The sequence below is a fragment of the Procambarus clarkii genome, chromosome 5 (genome assembly GCF_040958095.1).
Source record: "Procambarus clarkii isolate CNS0578487 chromosome 5, FALCON_Pclarkii_2.0, whole genome shotgun sequence".
Taxonomy (NCBI): domain Eukaryota; kingdom Metazoa; phylum Arthropoda; class Malacostraca; order Decapoda; family Cambaridae; genus Procambarus; species Procambarus clarkii.
Window position 1 is genome coordinate 35798941 of NC_091154.1, and position 24414 is coordinate 35823354.

General features: G+C 44.8%; 1 protein-coding gene across 1 annotated transcript in view; it reads right to left on the reverse strand.

Moving 5' to 3' along the window:
• Nucleotides 1-23877, reverse strand: part of LOC123766080 (extracellular matrix organizing protein FRAS1) — a 368121-nt gene extending 344244 nt beyond the window's left edge. Inside the window, exon 1 of the mRNA XM_069301124.1 lies at nucleotides 23822-23877. The gene's annotated coding sequence lies outside the window, so the exon portion shown is untranslated. The remainder of the gene's footprint in view (nucleotides 1-23821) is intronic.
• Between the last annotated feature and the right edge of the window lie 537 nt (nucleotides 23878-24414).

A 24414-nucleotide genomic window follows, 5' to 3' on the forward strand; every position in this document is an offset into this window, starting at 1 on the left:
GGTGCCCCGGGTAAGACAGTTTTATCCTTTAATAATGAGCAGAGAGGTACAGGTGAAGGAAAAGTTTTAGAAATGGGAAATATAGGAAAGGGAACTATCTGGAGAAAGCGCCAAGCCATCACGACTACATAGCACTTGGAGGACATCAGCATAAGGATTTGGGATGGGACGGGGGGAGGAAACTATCAGAAGACAACACCAAGCCATTACGACAATATAGCACTTGGAAGGGGACAGGATAATTACGGGCTATTCATGCCCGTGCCACCTCTTGGATGCCTTAATCTTTATCAATCGATCAATCGTCAGGGTAAGGATTTGAGATGGGACGGGGAAAAGGAACGGTGCCCAACCACTTGGACGGTCGGGGATTGAACGCCGACCTGCATGAAGCGAGACTGTCGCTCTACCATCCAGCCCAAGTGGTTGGGGGTAATGGAAAATACAGTATGAGTTATGACAGCAGGCAACCTGTCCGCCTTACTGACACCATGTTTATGTGTTTGGTAACTAAGCTTCCTGTCTCTTGTCAGGGAGCTGTAATGTGTGTAAGGTTCCTCATGTGTAATTTAACATGTATAGATGTCTATAAAGGAATATTATGTAGCATTCACATATACACTCCGATGGTTTTGTACATGTTATGATGTTTTGTTTAAGGGTCCTTTCATTGGAGGGGGAGAGAGGAGGCTATCTTGAGCCTCCCCAATACCTGTATATTGATGAAATACAGACCTTGTTCTGGTCTGTATTTCATCTTGGAATTGTGTATTGTAGGGCTTGGTTTCTATCAAGTAAATCCAAACTGTTGGGCCACCAACTGTGGTAGTTGGGCGTCCCATGACAAGATAATAACACGAGGAGGAGAGGATAAGGGTGGGGACACTAGATAAAACACACACAAGGTGTCAGCAAGGCGGACAGCTATCATAACACGCTATAGTCCCCATTTCTAATGTTGTTTCCTTCGCCAGTAGCTCTACATCTTCTTGACTTCCACGAAAAGTAAATAAACCAAAATAGCAGAAAGATCCGTCAACAGTTACATGCATAAGGAAGAGCAACCAACTGAGGCCTCAGAAAGACCTACTAACAAAGACAACAGAACAAGGAAGGAAGAGCTATCAACAAGGACACAAGGAAGGGAAGGGAATTATTAACACAAAAAAAGAACTTGCCGACACGACAAGCATGACTCTGTAATAATCCACGGAGGAAAAAAAGGGTAAACAAAAAACAATACAGTATGTACACAAGTTAAAAGAATCGAATTCCCTGAACTCTTAGTTAAAACTGGCTGCTCCCGCCATCCTGCGAGTCCTAACTAAGTGGGAAGATCTCACTGCCAACGTCAAACGTCAGCAGCAAGCAGATCACTGGCGGCAGAGGCAAGAGCAGTGTAGGTCAGTGGTGGTGGTGGAAGAGAGGCAGAGCCACCACACCAGCCTTTGTCTTGGCTAGTGACTCTCCACACCTGTCATGAATCACCCACCGGGTCCATACCTGCCTTCCACCAAACCCTGGATTATGCAACTTCCACCTCATTTATACTACCACCTAGTCTGTTCCACCTACCGGGATTTACCTCTTGATAAAACCATAACTAGCCACCACCACTACCATTACCAAGCAACCAGGATTCCTCCCACCAACATCAAGAACAAATTACCCACCACCACTACCAGTACTAGGAGTCAACCATTGAAAAGAGCCGATCGAATGAAGGTTTTAGCAGATAAAGGAAATAGATTTTGTAAATTCCCCTCGATACAATCAAATGTTTTCATCTCGCAGTATGATACTATTGACATGCTTGCGAAATCACCCGGTATCAAAATCACCCAAAACTGGCACCACACCACACCTTATTCACGAGTCTTAACCTGTCAGCAAGGCTGGCACTAGGACACGCTAAGCCTTGCAACACCTGTGCAAGTGGAGGTTATCCTTCTGAAAAAAGGATCTTATTGCAGATCTGATCCTGCCGTGCTGCAACCCTCCCCCCGCCCCCCTCCCTCTAGCTGTGTGCAACTTGTGAATGTGTTACACTAGACACTTGCACACACACACACACACACACACACACACACACACACACACACACACACACACACACACACACACACACACACACACACACACAGCTTATGTGGCGGAGAAACACAGAACATCTTAGATGTCACAGTCACTGACAACACGAATTGATGTCCAACTATGATGGATAAACATGGAACCAGAAATAAAGTTTACATTAGTATTATTACAATTATGCTTACAGACATTAATCCTTCCCCCCCCCTCACCTGCATGATCGACCCCCACCCCCACCCATCCACACCAACCCCCAACAGAGCCCTCTGGAACTCCACCCAACTACAACCCCCCCCACCCGGGTATATCTCTTTAACATACCCGACTTACAACTACAACTCGCTCAGCATATTTGTGGCACGCTTGTCTCACACCTCCCAGCCTCACCTCACGCGGAGAGCAACGATGGTTTATTGCACAACCAAAATTAATGTTAAGAGAATCATTCACTTGGAACCTACTGCCCAACACCCTTAACCAACTCACTGATGTGTACCGAGTTATTGCTGGCAGGAGCAGGAGCAGGAGCAGGAGGAAAATAAGAGATAGAAACTAGTAAGAAAGAGACAGGAGGATACGAGACCTGCTCACGTGTTCATGGCGGTTATCTTGAGGTTATCTTGAGATGATTTCGGGGCTTTAGTGCCCCCGGGGCCCGGTCCTCGACCAGGCCTCCACCCCCTGGAAGCAGCCCGTGACAGCTGACTGACACCCAGGTACCTATTTACTGCTAGGTAACAGTAGCTTCATTCCCACTATAACACCCGGATTCTTATGCAGCGCTTCCAGCTGGCCTCAGCTTTATTTATCTTAGTGTCTTATAGCTGCTCATGTTAATATCTTGGACAACCTTGTCGGTGTACTTCTACACTTTTTAGCTTATACACACACGAGATTCTTTCATCTGATGGTCTATTCACCTAGCAGTAAATAGGTACCTGGGAGTTAGACAGTTGCGTCGGGCTGCATCCTTGGTGTGTGTGTGTGTGTGTGTGTGTGTGTGTGTGTGTGTGTGTGTGTGTGTGTGTGTGTGTGTGTGTGTGTGTGTGTGTGTGTGTGTGTGTGTGTGTGTGTGTACCTACGTGGACTGATGAATAGGTACCCAAATACGGATTATGCATATAAGACAAGGCAAAGAGTAGAATTGGTAGTGGTGGTAGCATTGGTAGGAGAATGTGTGGTAGTTGTGGTGAGGATGGGGGGGGTTGTTGCAGTAGTGGTTTGTGATGGTTGTCGTGGTGGTGTTTGTGGTGTAGGGAGCCGTTTATAGGGAGCAGTCTTACACTGCTATTGTATTTGGTCGTGCATTTTGTGGTAGTATTGTTGGTGTTACCGGTGTTAGTGGTAGTGTGAGGTGGTGGTGGTGGCTGTGAGGGAGGGGGGGGGGGGGGTTAGGAGTGATGGTGGCTCTTCTACCTACTCTGAAGACCCGTCGAACAATGCCCGTCACTATACCTCTCCCCCCGGGACAATGTATGGTGCGAAAAACAATGACACGGCTGATTTATCGCTTTTTATTATTATTACTGTTGTTCCTAGAGGGCGCCTTTTAAAATGGCTGGTTTTAATTATCCTCGGGTTTTTGTTTTTTTTAGCTTTTTAATTATGCTTTGTCTGGCACTCTGTATGTAAGGCTGCCTGTCTGTCTGTCCAGGATGTCTCGTTACACATTCATCACAATAGGGGAAGTTGCATGTACAGACTTCCCTGCTACAGGGGGACAAAGCAAGGCAAGACCGTATTGTAGCCTCGCCTTTATAATAGTTTAATAGAACCCCCTGAAAACTGAAACGCTCTATCGTTTTCTTTAAAACTTCGTACACACTGCCTTTTATCTATTAAAGATACAATGCGCGTTAACAGCCGTGAAATGTTTTCACGGATGTTAAAGAAATATTTAATGTGCCCAAAACATTGAGTAATGTTCCTTCTACGACCATCAGGAGTCTAAGCTGCTGACAGGCTTCAATTGTACCTCATAATAAAATGCAAGTTTACTTCTCTCGAATATTTATGGATAATGTAAACAATCTTCTGTCGAGTCTTTTTTCCTTTTCGTTCAACCGAGTAAGCCAAGTTGTCGGGCGGCAGAGCTTGGTTAGCGATCGTCTGCATTCAAGGTTCATACTTATATTGTGGAAAATTAAGTATTAGTATTTCACACAACCATACTGACAGGCCACCAGCGGGTCGACATCGCTACAAAATACAATTAAATGTCAATAACCTTGGACGGAACGGACACCTTGATTATATTCTACACAATATATTAACCTTAAATACTTCAGAGTTTATAATATTATATACACGCTCAAAATTGTTACTCATTTAAAGACAATTTTCATATTTAGTAGTCAATAATTGTCAATAAAGCAAGAGAAAACGGGCGCGCTCCACGTATTAACATAAAGATACTAGTTTTTAATATGGCCGCCGCAGTAAATTATGTATTAACCACCTCTGGCCAGCTTGCTAGTTTAACATTGTTTAAAATACTACGACACAGTTGCTATTACCGCCAAGCATGTGTCAGGTCTGAACATAGTCAGGTCTTAAAGTGTTGTATCAACTGTCGTATAAAAAATACTAAAACAATCCATGAGCTTCCCGGTAGTTCCTTGCCAAGATATGGGACATTTGATGCTTGGATCAGTATCGCGTGTGGTATTTGGTTTGGTGGTGGGCTTAAGGCCTCTACACGCTCCTGGGGCCTGACGCCTCTACACGCTCCTGGGGCCTGACGCCTCTACACGCTCCTGGGGCCTGACGCCTCTACACCCTCCTGGGGCCTGACGCCTCTACACGCTCCTGGGGCCTGACGCCTCTACACGCTCCTGGGGCCTGACGCCTCTACATGCTCCTGGAGCCTGACGCCTCTACACGCTCCTGGGCCGTGACGCCTCTACACGTTCCTGGAGCCTGACGCCTCTACACACTCCTGGGCCGTGACGCCTCTACACACCTCTAAAGTTATAATATTTAAACTTCACTGTAATGTTTTCCATTATTAATTAGCATTAATTAATACAAACCATAAAAGAAATAACAATTTTAGTTCATTTTAATTCGTTAAGATGACCACTAGTTGTTTTGGTTATAAACAAAACAAATATTAATGTTAACTGATGATTATTATGGGAACTTGGCCACAACGGACAGAATATAATACTGTAATATAAGTTTTATTTGTGCGCCCATATAAGAGGTACATCATACACAGTTGTATAGCAAAACTGGCACCCATAACGAGAGAGTGATGCATTATGGGTGAAACAGTGCCGCGTAGTCGGCAACACCGCGGATTTGGCACCATCCCGGATTTGGCAACACCGCGGATTTAAAGCTGGCGGGACATTTGAAGTTGACTGACGCGCAAACTCCAAGACTTTCCTTCCAAAAAATATAATATTCCCGACCAGACTACACCAAAAAAAAGTTGACCCATCGGTCGAGTTCGTTCATGTAAAATATATCTAATATATATAAGGAGACGGGTGTGAAATATGACTGTGAAGAATCGTTCCACCAAGCTACACTTCGTGCACTTTCTTCTCAACATTTTAACCCGACCTCCAAATGTTTTTTTTATTCAGATATGTATGATATTAATGTAGTTTTGCTTAATGGTTTTGTATATGTAATTGATACTACCACTGCTGTTTAATTTCGCTACTATTGTTGATTTTGTTCTTGAAGATTTAACATTAGGTTATGTTGAAGTCGTTAATTTGACATCACTACCAGGTCGTGGAGGAGGATGATGATGATGATGATGAGAAGGATGATGATGGTGAGGAGAAAGATGATGAGAAGGATGATGATGGTGAGGAGAAGGATGATGAGGAGGAGGAGGATGATGATGAGAAGGATGATGATGAGAAGGATGATGATGATGATGATGATGATGATGATGATGATGATGATGATGATGATGATGATGATGATGATGATGAAGAGGACTCACATAACACAACATCACTCCAGCAACACATGCAGTAAGCGATGTATGAGAGCCATATATAATACTCGTCCATCTTGGAAAAGTTATTCCAATTTTCATATTTGATTCTACAGCTAATCTCTCTTCCTTTATTTTCTCTTCTCTCTTAATAAAATAAAAATAATCAAACTCAATGAAATTAGCCTAAGCTTCATGGATTCTACTGATTAACCTTCCCTTTTCTCCTGTCAATAACAGACAGGACGCGGCTGGTGCTCGTACAGCCAGTCTTGTAGAGTCTTCACCACGTCACAAAACTGATGCACTAAATTACCCAAACTTAGAGGTGTATCCCATTTCTTGGCACTGAGAGTTTACTTTAGTCCTGAGCAATGATCGGCACTAAGGTAAACTTGCTGGTTGGACAGTAAGCTATAGTGGTGGTCTTTATAACCCCATTCCCTTCGTGGTTATATACTCAGCCCGATGCTGGGAATACACATCGAAACTTGTAAAGAATCAAGCGAACATAACGTAGCTATCTGACACTGAGAAGATCAAGGGCGGGAATGCGTGTAGCCGCTGGCACCGAACACGATACAAGGAAACGTTTTGACAATTCTTCACCGTCACACAGAGATAACATTTCCAGTTACAACACAAAAGTCGATCATTAATCGGAGCGGAGGGCCCCGGCCGCCAGCTTTAGCGCCCCGCTGGACACCGCGGAGGGCCATTATTTGCCCTTCACCCCCGTGTCTCGCCCTATTTTCTCCATAGAGCGTGGGAAGGCCGGGTTTAGGATGAGTTTAGAACAGGTATAAGGTGGGTGTCGAGTGAGTCTGGGACACCCTGTCACACTCGACACCCGCCAGGTATAAGGACGGGTGTCGAGTGAGTCTGGGACACCCTGTCACACTCGACACCCGCTAGGTATAAGGACGGGTGTCGAGTGAGTCTGGGCCACCCTGTCACACTCGACACCCGCCAGGTATAAGGACGGGTGTCGAGTGAGTCTGGGACACCCTGTCACACTCGACACCCGCCAGGTATAAGGAAGGGTGTCGAGTGAGTCTGGGACACCCTGTCACACTCGACACCCGCCAGGTATAAGGACGGGTGTCGAGTGAGTCTGGGACACCCTGTCACACTCTACACCCGCCAGGTATAAGGACGGGTGTCGAGTGAGTCTGGGACACCCTGTCACACTCGACACCCGCCAGGTATAAGGACGGGTGTCAAGTGAGTCTGGGACACCTTGTCACACAAGTATATACACACATCCATCACTAACAACAGTAGCCTAATGAAGACTTACAGTAACCTATGTATATAAGGGGGTTTGAGAATTTTGATAAGCACCGTCTAACAGGTACCAACCGGCAAGATGACAGACAAGCAGACTAAAGTTGCAACAAACATGAGATCGAAGTAGACCCTGGCATTCCAACTCTATTGTTAGCACCCACACTAATATAAGAACTTAGGTTGAAGTCTGAAAATAAATCACAAACTCTCACAAAACTGCACAAAGGGTACCTCATCAACCGCGCTGTAATCCATACGTTAGACTGCGAGCAGCTGCATCTAACAGCCTGGTTGATCAGACCCACCAACCTGGAGGCTTGGTCAGAGACCGGGCCACGGGGACAGTGATCCTTGGTACCACCTCAAGGTATGGATAAGTGTTAAAAGCTATAATCTTATCAGAACTGAGAGATGTGTATACAGACAGCTAAAGGCGTCCGTCAGAAAATATGACACAGCAATTAACAGGATTCAGCTGGTATATGGATACTTATGGTAGGTAACTGAATACGACGAGCCACCAACACTGTTCACTCCACTTGTAAAGTGTGAAGAACAGCTAGGGCGCACTTCAGTATGGCAGGTAACTGAATACGACGAGCCACCAACACTGTTCACTCCACTTGTAAAGTGTGAAGAACAGCTAGGGCGCACTTCAGTATGGCAGGTAACTGAATACGACGAGCCACCAACACTGTTCACTCCACTTGTAAAGTGTGAAGAACAGCTAGGGCGCACTTCAGTATTAGCGAAAGCCACAATTTCAACGCTATTACAAAAGATGGCATGAGATATCTGAACACCAGAAAGCACCAGAGCACAAATGGCATTCATTTGCTCTTGTATATCTGGTGAGCGACACAGTTTAACTCACCATATAGAGTAAGGTATCAAACCAAAGCACATAATCCTACAAGGTGGTCAAAACACTATCACCACAACTGACCACAATCCTAAGTTGTGGTCAAAACATCACAACTTACGCACTACCACCATCACCCACCACCATATCAGCATCTTCCACCCATCCACCACCGCCGTTGGAAGCCTCACAACTGGCCGTTAACGATCGTAGAAATGACGACAATGGGATCGTTAAGGTCGAACAACCACCTCCACCCCCCACATCCATCCTTATGGCCAAAACACTTACAGAACCACACCCATACCACAAAACTCCCAACCCGCACCAGAACCCTGTGAGCGTGATTGATTTCTGTGGTCTGGGTGGAGGTGTCCCGCTTACCTGACCGAAGAAAAACTATCCGTTCACGGGGCTGGGCACCGCTGCCCTATTCACTTGGCTAGATATCCCTTTTCACCTGACTGAGAACTGCCCCCCGTTCACATGGGCAGATAAGAGACATAAAAGGCGCTATTATCGTTCGAGGTATTAACAGTTAGCGACATATTTGACGACACGAAGTTCAAACTAAATATCATTAGATCAAGGACGCACGAATGGCTGCAAGATACGCATATGGGCCAAAGGAATGTAAGAGAATATGTGACCAGTGTGGGGGGCAAGACGTGATGGTTGTGACCAACTCCACACAGTGCATCAAAATAAGTGGCAGAGAGATACTGCAACAGCTGCCCGATAACTAGAAAATTAAGGCCCAAGAACTGTAGCTTGACCCTGAAAAATTTACCATTCGACACACACACATATAACAGTCATTACACTGATTTTACAAAATGTTCGTAAGGCGGGGTACTTGAGTACATCAGGTGTGTTCACACATATCCGACATGTCGATGTTCGCGGATGACGCAAAGTTGATGAGAAGAGATGTGACAGATGAGGATTGTACGATCCTCCAAGAGGACTTGAACAAGTTGCAGAGATGGTCAGAGAAATAGCTATTGGAGTTCAACACGAGCAAATGTAAAGTTATGGAAATGGGATTAGGTGATAGGAGACCAAAGGGACAATACACAATGAAAGGGGGGGGGGGAAGTGCCTACCTGTGACGACTCGAAAAAGAGACCTGGGAGTGGACGTAACACCTAATCTAACTCCTGATGCACTTATAAATAGGATCCCCAACTGAAGAAGCATATAAGGAAACTGGAAAAGGTTCAGAAGTTTGCAACGAGACTCGTCCCAGCGCTACGAGGGATGGGGTATGAAGAGCGTCTGAAGGAACTGAGCCTTACCAGACTAGAAAAAAAGAAGGGAGAGGGGGGACATGATAGTAACGTATAAAATACTCAGGGGGATTGATAGAGTGGACATAGACGAAATGTTAACACGGAATAGTAACAGAACGAGGGGACATGGGTGGAAGCTGGAAACTCAGATGAGTCACAGAGATGTTAGGAAGTTTTCCATTAGCGTGAGAGTAGTGGGAAAATGGAATGCACTTAAGGAGCAGGTTGTGGAAGCAAGTTTGATAATTTTAAAACTAGATAAACAGCTGTAAACAACCGATTGCTCGAAAGGCGGGATCCAAGACTCAATGCTCGATCCTGCAGGCACAAGTAGGTGAGTACACACACGCACGCACGCGCGCACACACACACACACACACACACACACACACACACACACACACACACACACACACACACACACACACACACACACACACACACACACACACACGAAAAAACGCCTCCTTGGTCTTTTTATTCTTAGGGCACTGCATCACTGCCTGTCATATTGATTACGGACCACCTGGGAGCATAATGGAGCACCAGAAAACAGGAGCAGACGCCCCAGCACCACCAAAGGGGCACCTGTAAGCCCAGCTGAACACCAGAGGCACTAAACTACGCCACCCACTAGTCACTATAAAATTTCGAAAAAACAAAAACATAACACAAGTTGTATCGATAAAACACGCAAAAACAAGATCCCAGGAACTGGTAACAAGACATGTAAGGAAGTAGCTACATAAGTAGGTGTGAAGTAGGTCTAATTTAGTATGTAAATAGGGTGGGAATGACGAAGGCAGCTAGTGAGGCAGAAAAGTAGTAAAGCATGCAAGCAGGTTGACTCAACAATAACAGCGGCGGTAGGAGGAAGCCTCAACAATAACAGCGGCGGCAGGAGGAAGCCTCAACAATAACAGCGGCGGCAGGAGGAAGCCTCAACAATAACAGCGGCGGCAGGAGGAAGCCTCAACAATAACAGCGGCGGCAGGAGGAAGCCTCAACAATAACAGCGGCGGCAGGAGGAAGCCTCAAGAATAAGGCTGACAGGAACAGTGGCATCAGGAGCTGGTCCCATGACACAAGCCTCGTCCCCCCCCTACACTAACTCCCTCACACGCACCGCCACTCTCTCTACCCGCTGATTAAGCTTTAATTAAATACAATGTTTTCCCCGTTACTGCCACTCAGGTTTATCGCACTAATTTATATCGGAGAGACATGGTGGAGAATCTCCCCCCCTTGTGCGAGGCGGCGTCCTGATTACCAGCACGAGTTATGGGGATAGTGTAAGACCTGAGACTAATATGTATACCTATATGTATACCTCCCTCACGTCATCGTTGCTCTAAACCAACCTACTCCTAACCCATCCCATCATAACCTAACCCATCCCATACTAACCTAACCCATCCCATCATAACCTAACCCATCCCATACTAACCTAACCCATCCCATACTAACCTAACCCATCCCATACTACCCTAACCCATCCCATCATTACCTAACCCATCCCATACTACCCTAACCCATCCCATACTACCCTAACCCATCCCATCATAACCTAACCCATCCCATACTAACCTAACCCATCCCATACTAACCTAACCCATCCCATACTACCCTAACCCATCCCATCATAACCTAACCCATCCCATACTACCCTAACCCATCCCATACTACCCTAACCCATCCCATCATAACCTAACCCATCCCATACTACCCTAACCCATCCCATACTAACCTAACCCATCCCATACTACCCTAACCCATCCCATCATAACCTAACCCATCCCATACTACCCTAACCCATCCCATACTACCCTAACCCATCCCATCATAACCTAACCCATCCCATACTACCCTAACCCATCCCATACTAACCTAACCCATCCCATACTAACCTAACCCATCCCATACTAACCTAACCCATCCCATCCTAACCTAACCGAACCTAACCTGACCCAAAGAAAATTAGATAACATTTTATTTTATATGGTGTGGACGAGGTGTGTGATGTCACTAGCACTATAATGCTGCCCATTGAGTCAGTATTATCAGCACCAGCAGCGCCAATAGGAAAGCAAGTACCAACAGTACCAGTACCATTCACAATCACCACCACTCTAACCATCTTCACAATAAAATACCACACTTATCACTACTACTACCACCACCACCATGACAAATTACTAGAGAGTTGCTGTTACAACTGCTACTACTAAATTTTAAGTATACTACTGGTGGCAGTACAATTAATACCACTACCACCAGTCCTACCATTGTGACCTTTCAGCCTCATAATGATGCCCTATACAACACCACTCCTCATCCTTATCTATCCCCTCACACTAGCCATCTACGTCCCGGCGTAACTCATGCGTATCATTTTCCTCTATCACTACTACGCAAAATATTACAAAGGTCACCTTCGTAGCTGCCTTCCCACTTCTCTCCTTAACCTTCCTTAAATAATAATAATAATAATAATAATAATAATAATAATAATAATAATAATAATAATAAAAATAATAATAATTAGTAGTGGTAGTGTCCTCTGACAGACATAATAACATAGGAAAATAACCCACACTTGTGCATTTGTAAAATTTCTGTAAGGAATTTACACCAAGTCTTTCGCACTTTCCTGAGTGCTTTATCAAGGCCTGAGTGTGTGGTGAGGACGAGACTTACATCTCAAAGACTAATCAAATAGGTGGTTAGACGTTGATTTAGACGTTTGATTAGACATACGGGCGTCCCATCTCGCTCTGCTTTAAGTTTTGACCTAAAATGGGCGAACCTGTTATCTTTTTATCGTAGTCTGCTGAGGATATCTTTATTTCTCTCCAGAAACTAGCTCCACTTATCTTTTCTGCCAACCTTGTCCAAAACAAATTATATAATTTGCTTACGATTAAAAGCAATAATATTATTATTATGTACAGAGGAGGATAGTGTTGTGGAGAGCACCTTGTACAAGTAACAGCGCCTCGACAATGACAGCGGCGGCAGGAGGAAGCCTCAACGCTAACAGCGGCGGCAGGAGGAAGCCTCGACAATAACAGCGGCAGCAGGAGGAAGCCCCAACAATAACAGCGGCGGCAGGAGGAAGCCTCAACAATAACAGCGGCGGCAGGAGGAAGCCTCAACAATAACAGCGGCGGCAGGAGGAAGCCTCAACAATAACAGCGGCGGCAGGAGGAAGCCTCAACAATAACAGCGGCGGCAGGAGGAAGCCTCGACAATAACAGCGGCGGCAGGAGGAAGCCCCAACAATAACAGCGGCGGCAGGAGGAAGCCTCAACAATAACAGCGGCGGCAGGAGGAAGCCTCAACAATAACAGCGGCAGCAGGAGGAAGCCTCAACAATAACAGCGGCGGCAGGAGGAAGCCTCAACAATAACAGCGGCGGCAGGAGGAAGCCTCAACAATAACAGCGGCGGCAGGATGAAGCCTCAACAATAACAGCGGCGGCAGGAGGAAGCCTCAACAATAACAGCGGCGGCATGAGGAAGCCTCAACAATAACAGCGGCGGCAGGAGGAAGCCTCAACAATAACAGCGGCGGCAGGAGGAAGCCTCAACAATAACAGCGGCGGCAGGAGGAAGCCTCAACAATAACAGCGGCGGCAGGAGGAAGCCTCAACAATAACAGCGGCGGCAGGAGGAAGCCTCAACAATAACAGCGGCGGCAGGAGGAAGCCTCAACAATAACAGCGGCGGCAGGAGGAAGCCTCAACAATAACAGCGGCGGCAGGAGGAAGCCTCAACAATAACAGCGGCGGCAGGAGGAAGCCTCAACAATAACAGCGGCGGCAGGAGGAAGCCTCAACAATAACAGCGGCGGCAGGAGGAAGCCCCAACAATAACAGCGGCGGCAGGAGGAAGCCTCAACAATAACAGCGGCGGCAGGAGGAAGCCTCAACAATAACAGCGGCGGCAGGAGGAAGCCTCAACAATAACAGCGGCGGCAGGAGGAAGCCTCAACAATAACAGCGGCGGCAGGAGGAAGCCTCAACAATAACAGCGGCGGCAGGAGGAAGCCTCAACAATAACAGCGGCGGCAGGAGGAAGCCTCAACAATAACAGCGGCGGCAGGAGGAAGCCTCAACAATAACAGCGGCGGCAGGAGGAAGCCTCAACAATAACAGCGGCGGCAGGAGGAAGCCTCAACAATAACAGCGGCGGCAGGAGGAAGCCCCAACAATAACAGCGGCGGCAGGAGGAAGCCTCAACAATAACAGCGGCGGCAGGAGGAAGCCTCAACAATAACAGCGGCGGCAGGAGGAAGCCTCAACAATAACAGCGGCGGCAGGAGGAAGCCTCAACAATAACAGCGGCGGCAGGAAGCCTCAACAATAACAGCGGCGGCAGGAGGAAGCCTCAACAATAACAGCGGCGGCAGGAGGAAGCCTCAACAATAACAGCGGCGGCAGGAGGAAGCCTCAACAATAACAGCGGCGGCAGGAGGAAGCCTCAACAATAACAGCGGCGGCAGGAGGAAGCCTCAACAATAACAGCGGCGGCAGGAGGAAGCCTCAACAATAACAGCGGCGGCAGGAGGAACCAGTAACCTGACCTTCAGTTAAGTGCCTCCATAATGCATTAAATTACAGTCGCGGGCAAGCCACCGGCCACCGTCGACCACCGTACTGTACTGTGCCCGCTGTCACGCTCTTGTTATCCGCACGGTGTAGTGACACTGTACACACAGTAGCATACGTAGTGTGCACATAATAGTTGTGACAGTGAGTAACAGTAATATATACATTTCAGTGGCTAATAATAATTTATGTACAGATATTACCAGCGGGATTGTGAATAAGCTATGTCTGGTAAGCGGATTATTGGCGTATTTATTGCACTCGAGCACTCAGACATTACTCGGCAGAACGTACTGACTTACAGTGGAAGAAAAGTGATTCTACCGTAATAAGAAAACGCTACAGAAGAATGAAGCGTACTTTGGATACCAGTCAGTACGGGCCCATACTGACTGGTTCTTGGGGAGCAGTTCTGAACACTAGCGTGTGTGGAGGCGCACTCGTGGGCTGTAACACAGGTAAAACCAAGGTACCTTGCGAATAATAAGTGGTTGGTCAGTCTTTGTGGGGGGACACAGTTGAGGCCGAATGCCGTTTTGTGGTCTTTCGTCTGTGTAAACAGACAGGTCTGCTGAAGGGAGCACCACCACAGACAGGCCTGCTGAAGGGAGCACCTCCACAGACAGGTCTGCTGAAGGGAGCACCACCACAGACAGGTCTGCTGAAGGGAGCACCACCACAGACAGGCCTGCTGAAGGGAGCACCTCCACAGACAGGTCTGCTGAAGGGAGCACCACCACAGACAGGTCTGCTGAAGGGAGCACCTCCACAGACAGGTCTGCTGAAGGGAGCACCACCACAGACAACCAGGTGAGCCTAGGGCCTCACGTCACATTGCGAATAAGGTTAATGGAATCAGTTAAGATGATGAATATTTGAGTGTTGTTAAATAACACACAGGAAACACTTTACATTTCATTAGTTGCAATAAAACGTTATACATATATTACTAGTGTGTTACATTTAGGCTTCCACGTGAAGCCACAGAATTTAATGCGGAACACATAGGAATAGACGGAGTGTCTATTTTTAAATCTATAGTTATCTGTTTTTTTTATTTTATCTATTTCTATTAGTCTGATGCCTTCCACACAATGCGAAAGTGAGAAACTGGATAGTGATGTTAATATTATGCAAAGTGGAAAAGTTACAGTCGTCCCGTTTAACCGGCAGCATCTGCTTGATGAGGTTCTGGGAGTTCTTGGACTCCCCAAGTTCTTCTCCCCTTGGGAGAAGAACTCCCAAGTTCTGGGAGTTGTTCTACTCCCCAATTGCAATGAAGCCGAGGCTAGGCTTGATTGCAGTTGCTGAAACACAATGTTTGAAGTACGGTGTTCGTCTGCACGCCCAAAACCCTCTATGGGCGCTAAACTTCTAATTAATCAGAGCTAGAGACGTGATAAATATGATGACCGCCTTTCATCGCGTCAAATTTTGATTTAAAAGACATACGGATACAGCTGACGTTAGTGCATTCAGATTCTTCACTAAGTAACGCTCTACAGGTTTAACTTAACCATAACAGCACACACTCGAACTTTGACTTGAGTTTCACCATTAAAATATGGCTTTGGTCCTCCACAACCTCTCACGTGATGAACTAAGTTGAAAATGTAAGTTTAAAGCATTAAGTATATGTTTGCTGATGCAGTATACTTTAATAAAGTCTGATGATTTTCTATGGGAACCGACAAGGTTACGCCAATAATTGCACTCTGACAAAGGTCTGGGCAGGGCGCTAATCCCCTGACATCCGACATCGGATATTTCTCGCTGTGCATATTTTAATACCTGTATTGAGACGACTCTTCCGCGCGGTAATCTGCTGGGACCGCAAGTCACCCCTCCCAGTTTCCAGAGCCCCCTACATGATGCACCAACATGTGTGTGTGTGTGTGTGTGTGTGTGTGTGTGTGTGTGTGTGTGTGTGTGTGTGTGTGTGTGTGTGCGCGCGCGCGCTCACCTATTTGTGCCTGCAGGAATGGTGGACTGGATGGATGGTGACAGTGTTGTGAAGGATTACTGGCGTATGACGAATTGTGTGTGTGTGTGTGTGTGTGTGTGTGTGTGTGTGTGTGTGTGTGTGTGTGTGTGTGTGTGTGTGTGTGTGTGTGTGTGTGTGTGTGTGTGTGTACGCGCGCGCGCGCGCGCGTGCGTCATGACTTTTTACAACAAACGCTTTTCTCACTTGACTTTTCCATAATATTCCATGCCTGGAAATCATAATATCTACATTAATTTTGTGAATTTAATACATTCTGAGGCTGTAAACAAAAGATTGTGTAGAAAACTGGCGATTATTACCCAAGTTTTCTAAACACATAATGTAATTCAAAATGTGCTAAAAATATTCCTTCATATAATTATCAACTTCACTAATATTTACAGTCGATTCATATTCAGATACGGGACAAGCAGCAACAGATACGCCATGTTGTATTCCAATATTACAGTGTTTACAACACACACTCCTAACATCACATTCCAATGTTCATTTTTGGTCGACACTCCATAACAGGCGATAGACAGTGTTAGGAAAGGCTATATGGCCGAGATCAAGAGAGTTCGCAAAGAATGGCTGCGTTAATGAGTTTGTGCAAAAAGTTGTGGCGTCATGCCCACAGGTCAAGGGGGTGGGGGGGGTAGGTCGGTAGGGGGGGGGTAAGGACAGTGGAAGGATGGAGATGGGGGGGGGGGAGGGGAGGAACAGTTGCAATTGACAGCCGGTTTCGATAAATCTGAACCCATGTAAAGCATTAAATATTTTGTTAAGTTGTGTGTATAAGTCTAACGTAAGTCAGTAAGCTTAGTCATAACCAGTCTTGAAAAATCCACTAATTTTACGAAAAATTAAAATATATTTGTTTTTAACGATCGTTCACTCAGAAAAAGCAACATGACTCTTGATTCTTATTCAAACAACTTGAGCTTGTCAACGCGCATAGCCGAACCCAGCAACATAGGCTACGTAGCAACAGAGCTGAATGTGACGACACATTACGTGATCTATTCTACGCAACATACGAGGCAACATAACATGTGACATATCTACGTGAGCTTGGCAACATACGAGGACATGATCTGTATGTTCCGAAAACATAGGAATCTTCTTTTACAGTCTCGAAATAATAAATGATTACAGCTAATATTTACGGTGGAGAAATGATAAATGAAGATTTTTATTATATAAGAGCCGTTGCGTGTGAGGAAAACATGTGACTACAAGCTGCAAATAATGGACACGCTCCTGCCAATATTTGTACGGCAACTGATGAATGGCATTTTGATGAACGGCCTGAAATGGCGGCGAAGACTGATGACGTGTTGATGAACGATCAACGCCCGGACCATTGTGATCAAATGCTAATGTAAAGACTTCGGGAATATTTGTCTGTCAAAACCTACTAGTGATGGGAGCGGGGTTGAGGGCAGTCGACGGATAAGTTATGGGTTGTGATGAATATGTGGATGGTGACATTGTTGTGAAGGACTGCCATGTGACTAGTTATGGGTTGTGATGAACCTGTGGATGGTGAGTGTTGTGAAGGACTGGCATATGACGAGTTGTGATGAATATGTGGATGATGGCAGTGTTGTGAAGGGCTGTCATGTGACTATGAGTTGTGATGAATATGTGAGTAAGAGTGCTGTGAAGGGCTGTCATGTGACTGGTTATGGAGTGATGAATATGTGGATGATGGCTGTGTTGTGAAGAGCTATCAAGTAAGGAATCACGAGTTGTGATAAAATATGTGAGTCATGAGTACTTCATAGGACTTAAAAGTGAATAATTATAGTAGTGATGAGTAGATGATGATAAGCGCTGCGCAGGGCTGGTAAATACGGCATGTGATAAATGCAAGCAGTTAATAGGTGGTTTGATGCTATCATGATTACATCAAAACATTGTGGAAGTCATATTCCAAGTTAACGGTACTATCACTGGATAAGTATTAATTTACAGAGAGAAAATGTAAAGTCCACATATGAGGCTCATATGAACGTGATAGGATGCTTAGCATCCTATCATTAAGAGCAGTCGTAGTCACGTAATAGAGATGTTAAGTTATCTTAAAGTAAATATACTCGCATACCGGTGTAATACACACGCATGTGGAGTAAAACAAGACCGGCCCCCACAAAGTATCACAAACTCGTCAAAATATCTCACCGCACAAGCCGCACAAACACTCACATTAGTCAAGGCAATCGTACATCAACAAACATTCACACGCGCCCAAGCGTATTTGCACACATGCATGCACATACTCGAATCTTGCATAAACAAACACCACACACACTCACATTAACGTACATGTGTAAAAACCATTCTAGTTTTACGACGAACCACAGACCGAAATGTCATTGGTCATAAAGGAAACCAAGGCTACCCCTCCTTTTCCTTTGATCTAATCGTAGTCTTGGTTTTATGTTCTGAATACAAACTAGATCTCTACTCCCCACACCACCTCCCCCAACAGCACACGCGCGCGCGCACGCGCACACGCACACACACACACACACACACACACACACACACACACACACACACACACACACACACATTTGTCCATGATTTAACAGACAATGCTTAGAGGCCAAAGGGAGAATTGAAAGAACATGTAAGAAATATAGGGAGCATAGAACAGAGAAAAACCACAATATATATATATATATATATATATATATATATATATATATATATATATATATATATATATATATATATATATATATATATATATATATATACAGGAAAAGAACGAATACACAGAAATCTGGAGAACAGCTGAGAAGCAGTATGAGAACGATATACCATCCAAGGCCAGGATCAGCCTAAATTACTATATAACCACATGCAGAGAAATATAATCACAAAGCCACATGGCTTTATGATTTCTATTTAAGCAGATTTTAATGCTCTGTTTGTTCATTTGTCAGAAAATTTTCACCAAATTGATTTGGAGAGGCTTTCTTCAATAACTAGTTGTAAAAAGCATTTTCAACGAAAACATTATTGAATCTGCTTTAATACAAATCACAAAGCCATACAATGAGCACATTAATAATGGTTTGTATAATTTGGATCCATTTTTGATTGATCATTTCAAAAAAGATTTAATATCATTACTACAGTCATCTCAATAATTTATCATTAATATTTAATTATTATCTTATTAATTTTGTTGCTTCCTAGAACAACATGTATTGGGCAATTGGACAGAAACTGCCTTCTGCATTTTCCTTTTATGCTTGTGAACAAGATCATTGTTTTTCAAATCCCCTCGCCTCATTCTTGCCTATATATACACCACCTGTAATAATCATCTTTCTGAAGAGGTATTGATTAAAACGAAATTACTTAAGGAATTTCTTGTTTAATTTCTACCTTCGAGAGGAGCAGGGCACCACTCCAGTGCCAGGTAAGTCCACTACAAGCTCACCATAGCCCGTGCTACTTGCCCCGCTCCTGTGCCAGGTAAGTTGCGGCCTCACCATAGCCCGTGCTACTTGGAACTTGTTCCGAGTAGCTGAATCCATAACAACAGCAACATACCTTCGTGGTTGACAGTGCCATTCGTGGTCGTGGTCGATATATATATATATATATATATATATATATATATATATATATATATATATATATATATATATATATATATATATATATATGACAGTGTCAGACCACGGAGGAAGAATTGAAACAGGAATTTCCTTAAGTATATTAATACATCTATGTATTAATATACTTAATAATGTATAATTATCAGATGTATATTAATACATCTTCAGAAGGAGTCTGATGACTCCTTCCTTTATATATACACACACACACACACACACCCACATATATATATTCTCTTCAGTTACTCTTCATTTTTACTCTCACTGCTCACCTAGCTTTTGACCTCCATGTTAAGACCCTTTTCACCCACCTCCCCTTATACTATATTGATCCCTTCAAGATCTTAAACAACTCCTCTACCCCCGCTACGCTAAGCATTCATCTGTATCAACTCCCAAACGCCCATTATTCTATGCTGATAACTTTCACCGCCTCTAACAACTTCTTCCCCCTCAACTACTGTAAGCAGACAACATTCATCTCTGTCAAACAAACTAAATCCCGCTATGCTGCGCTTAAACAGATACCTTTCACTATCTCTATCAATTCCCCCACACCTCTGCTCTAAGTAGGTGCACTACACTATGTCTCACGCTCCATTACTCTAAGCAGATACCTCTATTAACTCCCTTCAAATTTTTTTAGCAGATACAGTTCGCCCCTTTATCAACTACGCCAATGTCACTTTTCTAAGCCGATACGCTTCACCGCTTCCATAAATATGCTCCACTTTGTCTACCCTTAAGTATCTCCATTCATCGCCTTAATCCTCAAGAAGCAATATAATTCAAAAAGTCGTCGCAGTTAATGTGTTCCTTAATGGATATTAAAATCAACCTACAAGTTACTATGGTTAGTGAAGGCAGCACACATATGATATGAAGCCTACTGAAGGCTGCTGCCAAACACAATCAAACCTGGCATTTAAATTATCCAAACCTGACAACGAAAGAACTTCAAATATTTATGGTATCTTATCCAGTGAGGGGTAAAGCATTTTGCTAATGGACCCAGACTAAGGAAAATATCTAATTTACTGGATGTGTTAGCCCTAGCTGTGCCAGCTGTCTGGACGTAGGCTTACAACCCAGTGATTCTGGGTTCGATTCCCAGGCAGAGCCTAACATTTGGGCACATTTCTGTACACCTGACGCCCGTTTACCTAGCAGTAAATAGAAAGTGCGAGTTAATCAAATATTCGGAGGTCATCCTGGGAAATTGCTAGTTGCACGCTAGCGGGACTTCAATAAGCCCCATTAATGGGGTTTCGTCTCGGATAACACCAGCAACACAAACATAGCAGACAACGAACGTTCTCTGAGCAACACTGAACGCCAAATGGGCTGTGGAATCGGCCAATCAAATCAGAGTTCAAAACATGCATATATAATTAGTGACGATCAAAGTAGACAGTGTTGGCAGTAGAGCTGACGCCTATAATGCTGACAGTACAGCTGACACCTATAGTGCTGACTCCTATAGTGCTGACAATTCAGCTGACTCCTATAGTGCTGACAATTCAGCTGACTCCTATAGTGCTGACAGTATAGCTGACTCCTATAGTGCTGACAGTATAGCTGACTCCTATAGTGCTGACAGTATAGCTGACTCCTATAGTGCTGACAGTATAGCTGACTCCTATAGTGCTGACAGTATAGCTGACACCTGTAGTGCTGACAGTACAGCTGACTCCTACAGTGCTGACAGTACAGCTGACTCCTATAGTGCTGACAGTACAGCTGACTCCTATAGTGCTGACAGTACAGCTGACTCCTATAGTGCTGACAGTACAGCTGATCTATAGTGCTGACAGTACAGCTGACTCCTATAGTGCTGACAGTGCAGCTGACTCCTATAGTGCTGACAGTACAGCTGACTCCTATAGTGCTGACAGTACAGCTGACTCCTATAGTGCTGACAGTACAGCTGACTCCTATAGTGCTGACAGTACAGCTGATTCCTATAGTGCTGACAGTACAGCTGACTCCTATAGTGCTGACAGTACAGTTGACTCCTATAGTGCTGACAGTACAGCTGACTCCTGTAGACTCCTATAGTGCTGACAGTACAGCTGACTCCTATAGTGTTGACAGTACAGCTGACTCCAATAGTACTGATATTGACGCCGAGAAGAGACAGTGTTGACAGTACAACTGACGCCCTGATAAGTCAACACTAACAGCACACCTGCAACCTTAGGAGATATAACATTCTAAGTATCCAGAGAAAGGCGTATACTGCAAGCCCAACAAATATGCTATAGTTCAGGGCACTAACTATTCGGTCTTTAAATATTCCAACATATTTCCTAAGAGGTGCACCTCTCTCAGCCGTTGACCGACACGGCCAGCATGAGGATATAACAGCACAAGAACTGTAAGCCCTATCAACACGTCAGTGCAAGTGAAGGAACTAGACAATGTGAAACTAACGTCGCCGAGGAATTATGAACAGTTTCACTTTCATTTAATTTTTCCTTCCAGCTGTCGCTTCCTCGCCGCCAACACCACTAACTCTAAAGACTTTTGCTATCCACAGATTACTCCAGGTTTTTGTCGAGAGTAAACAATCAAAGATGAACGGCCAAGGGAAAAAATGAACGAAGCTACGATAAATATTAGGGAAATTCTCCACTTGAAACTATACCATTTAAAAGTGAACGAAAGATAGTGAAACCTGTGGCTGGTGGTGACGCTCGTCCAGATGTGCAGAGTAACGCGATGCTGGAACTCCTGCCTCAACCATACATACTCAACCTTCAACCCATACTGTTTACCCAGATGACACGCCCAACCTTATTCGACGAGGGTCGTCTACATGAGCAGCGTCATTGTGTGGCGGGTACCTGCAGGGTGGGTGGTGGTGCAGGAGGCGGTCCCACGTGTGCTAGTGAGGCCCCCAGGTCATCCCTGACCTGTAGGGGGGTCACCCTGGCGTCGTCCCAAGTTGGGAGTCATCACTTTAGTAGTTGGCGGTTATCTCTTCAACAGTCCTTACTCATCCCTTCACCAGTTTTAGGTTATCCCTTCTTCAGGAGTCGAAAAATATATTTTCATCAAGGTTGTAAATGATTCCTTCAGCGATGTTGTCAGTTATCCCTTCACCACACCAGGGGTTCTTCAGTTACCCTTTCACAAAGTTGTCAGTTACTCCTTCACCAAGAGTCGTAAGTTATCCCTTTACCAGGAATCGTAACTTACCCTTAAACCAGGTGTTGTTAGTTATCCCTTCACCAGTCGTAAGTTATCCCTTCACAGTCGTGAGTTATCCCTTCAGTCGTGAGTTATCCCTTCACTAGTCGTAAGTTATCCCTTCACTAGTCGTAAGTTATCCCTTCACAGTCGTGAGTTATCCCTTCACAAGTCGTAAGTTATCCCTTCACTAGTCGTAAGTTATCCCTTCATCAGTCGTAAGTTATCCCTTCACTACCCGTAAGATATCCCTTCACCATTTTGATTGTTGCCGCCGGAGGCAGCTAGTTTATTATACACCCCATACTCATCCTGTGAGCGGTAGCGCAAAAAGGATTACAGAGGGGTACAAAGGGGCTTACCCCTTCACCAGTTGTAAGTTATCCCTTCACCAATCGTCAATTACCCTATCACCAGGATTATCCAGTTATCTCTTCACCGGGACTCGTCAGTTACCCCTTCACCAGGAGTCGTCAGTTATCCCTCCCTTCACCAGGAGTCATCAGTTATCCCTCCCTTCACCAGGAGTCATCAGTTATCCCTCCCTTCACCAAGAGTCGTCAGTTACCAACGTGTTGGATCAGTTTATATAACCATGAATATCTCTGCATTTACTAACTTGCTGTTGTCTCTGATAACCCAATGCTTGTAAGCGCATTTAATAAATAAATACATAAAGGTAAATCATTTGGGTTTACTTACCTTTCACGTTAAGGGCACCGTTGACGCCAGAAGGCTTAATTAATAAACTCTTCACATTGCGTCTGCTGACAACCCACACGCAGGTGTCTTCAGTGAGCCCACACACGTCACCCGGCGTCGAGCTAGAAGCGACATTATAGCATAACAGTTGAAGCCCGAGTCACGAGGTTAACGCCAACCCTCGGGACGAGCAGCCGCACCTTCCTCCTGTGCCACGGCTGATGCCCGACTGTGATTTCCACCTTCAGTGGCCAGGGCCGCCCTGCTAGTCGTACGTCAGGCCTCTGCTACTATTACCCAACCCGCGGACGCTGCCAGCCCACTTGGGTTATGTTGTCGTACCGAGTTTGCAAAGTACTGTTCATCTGATTTTTTAAAATTGCATTAACCACCAAATTATAATTATTATTTGGAACCGTCTATTGCAATGGTCCATAAATTGTTCTTATAAGTGTGGAGTGTGAAGCAAATAAGTGAATAAACGTTATTAGCGAAATAATAATGGGCTTGAATTAGTGACCTGTTCTCATTATTTTCCTGCGGTTTTATGAACATTATATTAAGTTTACGGCATATTGTGAACAATTTTACATGTATAGTCTATATTTTGTACGTATGTGTTATTGCCCACATGGTAGTCTTAGCATGGAGATGGATTGACATAACGTAACATTTCCTCAAGCCTAACACATAAGCTGGGGTAAAACAAATTAGGTGATGCAAATATATGGTTTCTCATACCTTTGTAAACATTATAGATCTTGCTGTCGTGTAGTGCGTTGTCACACTATTT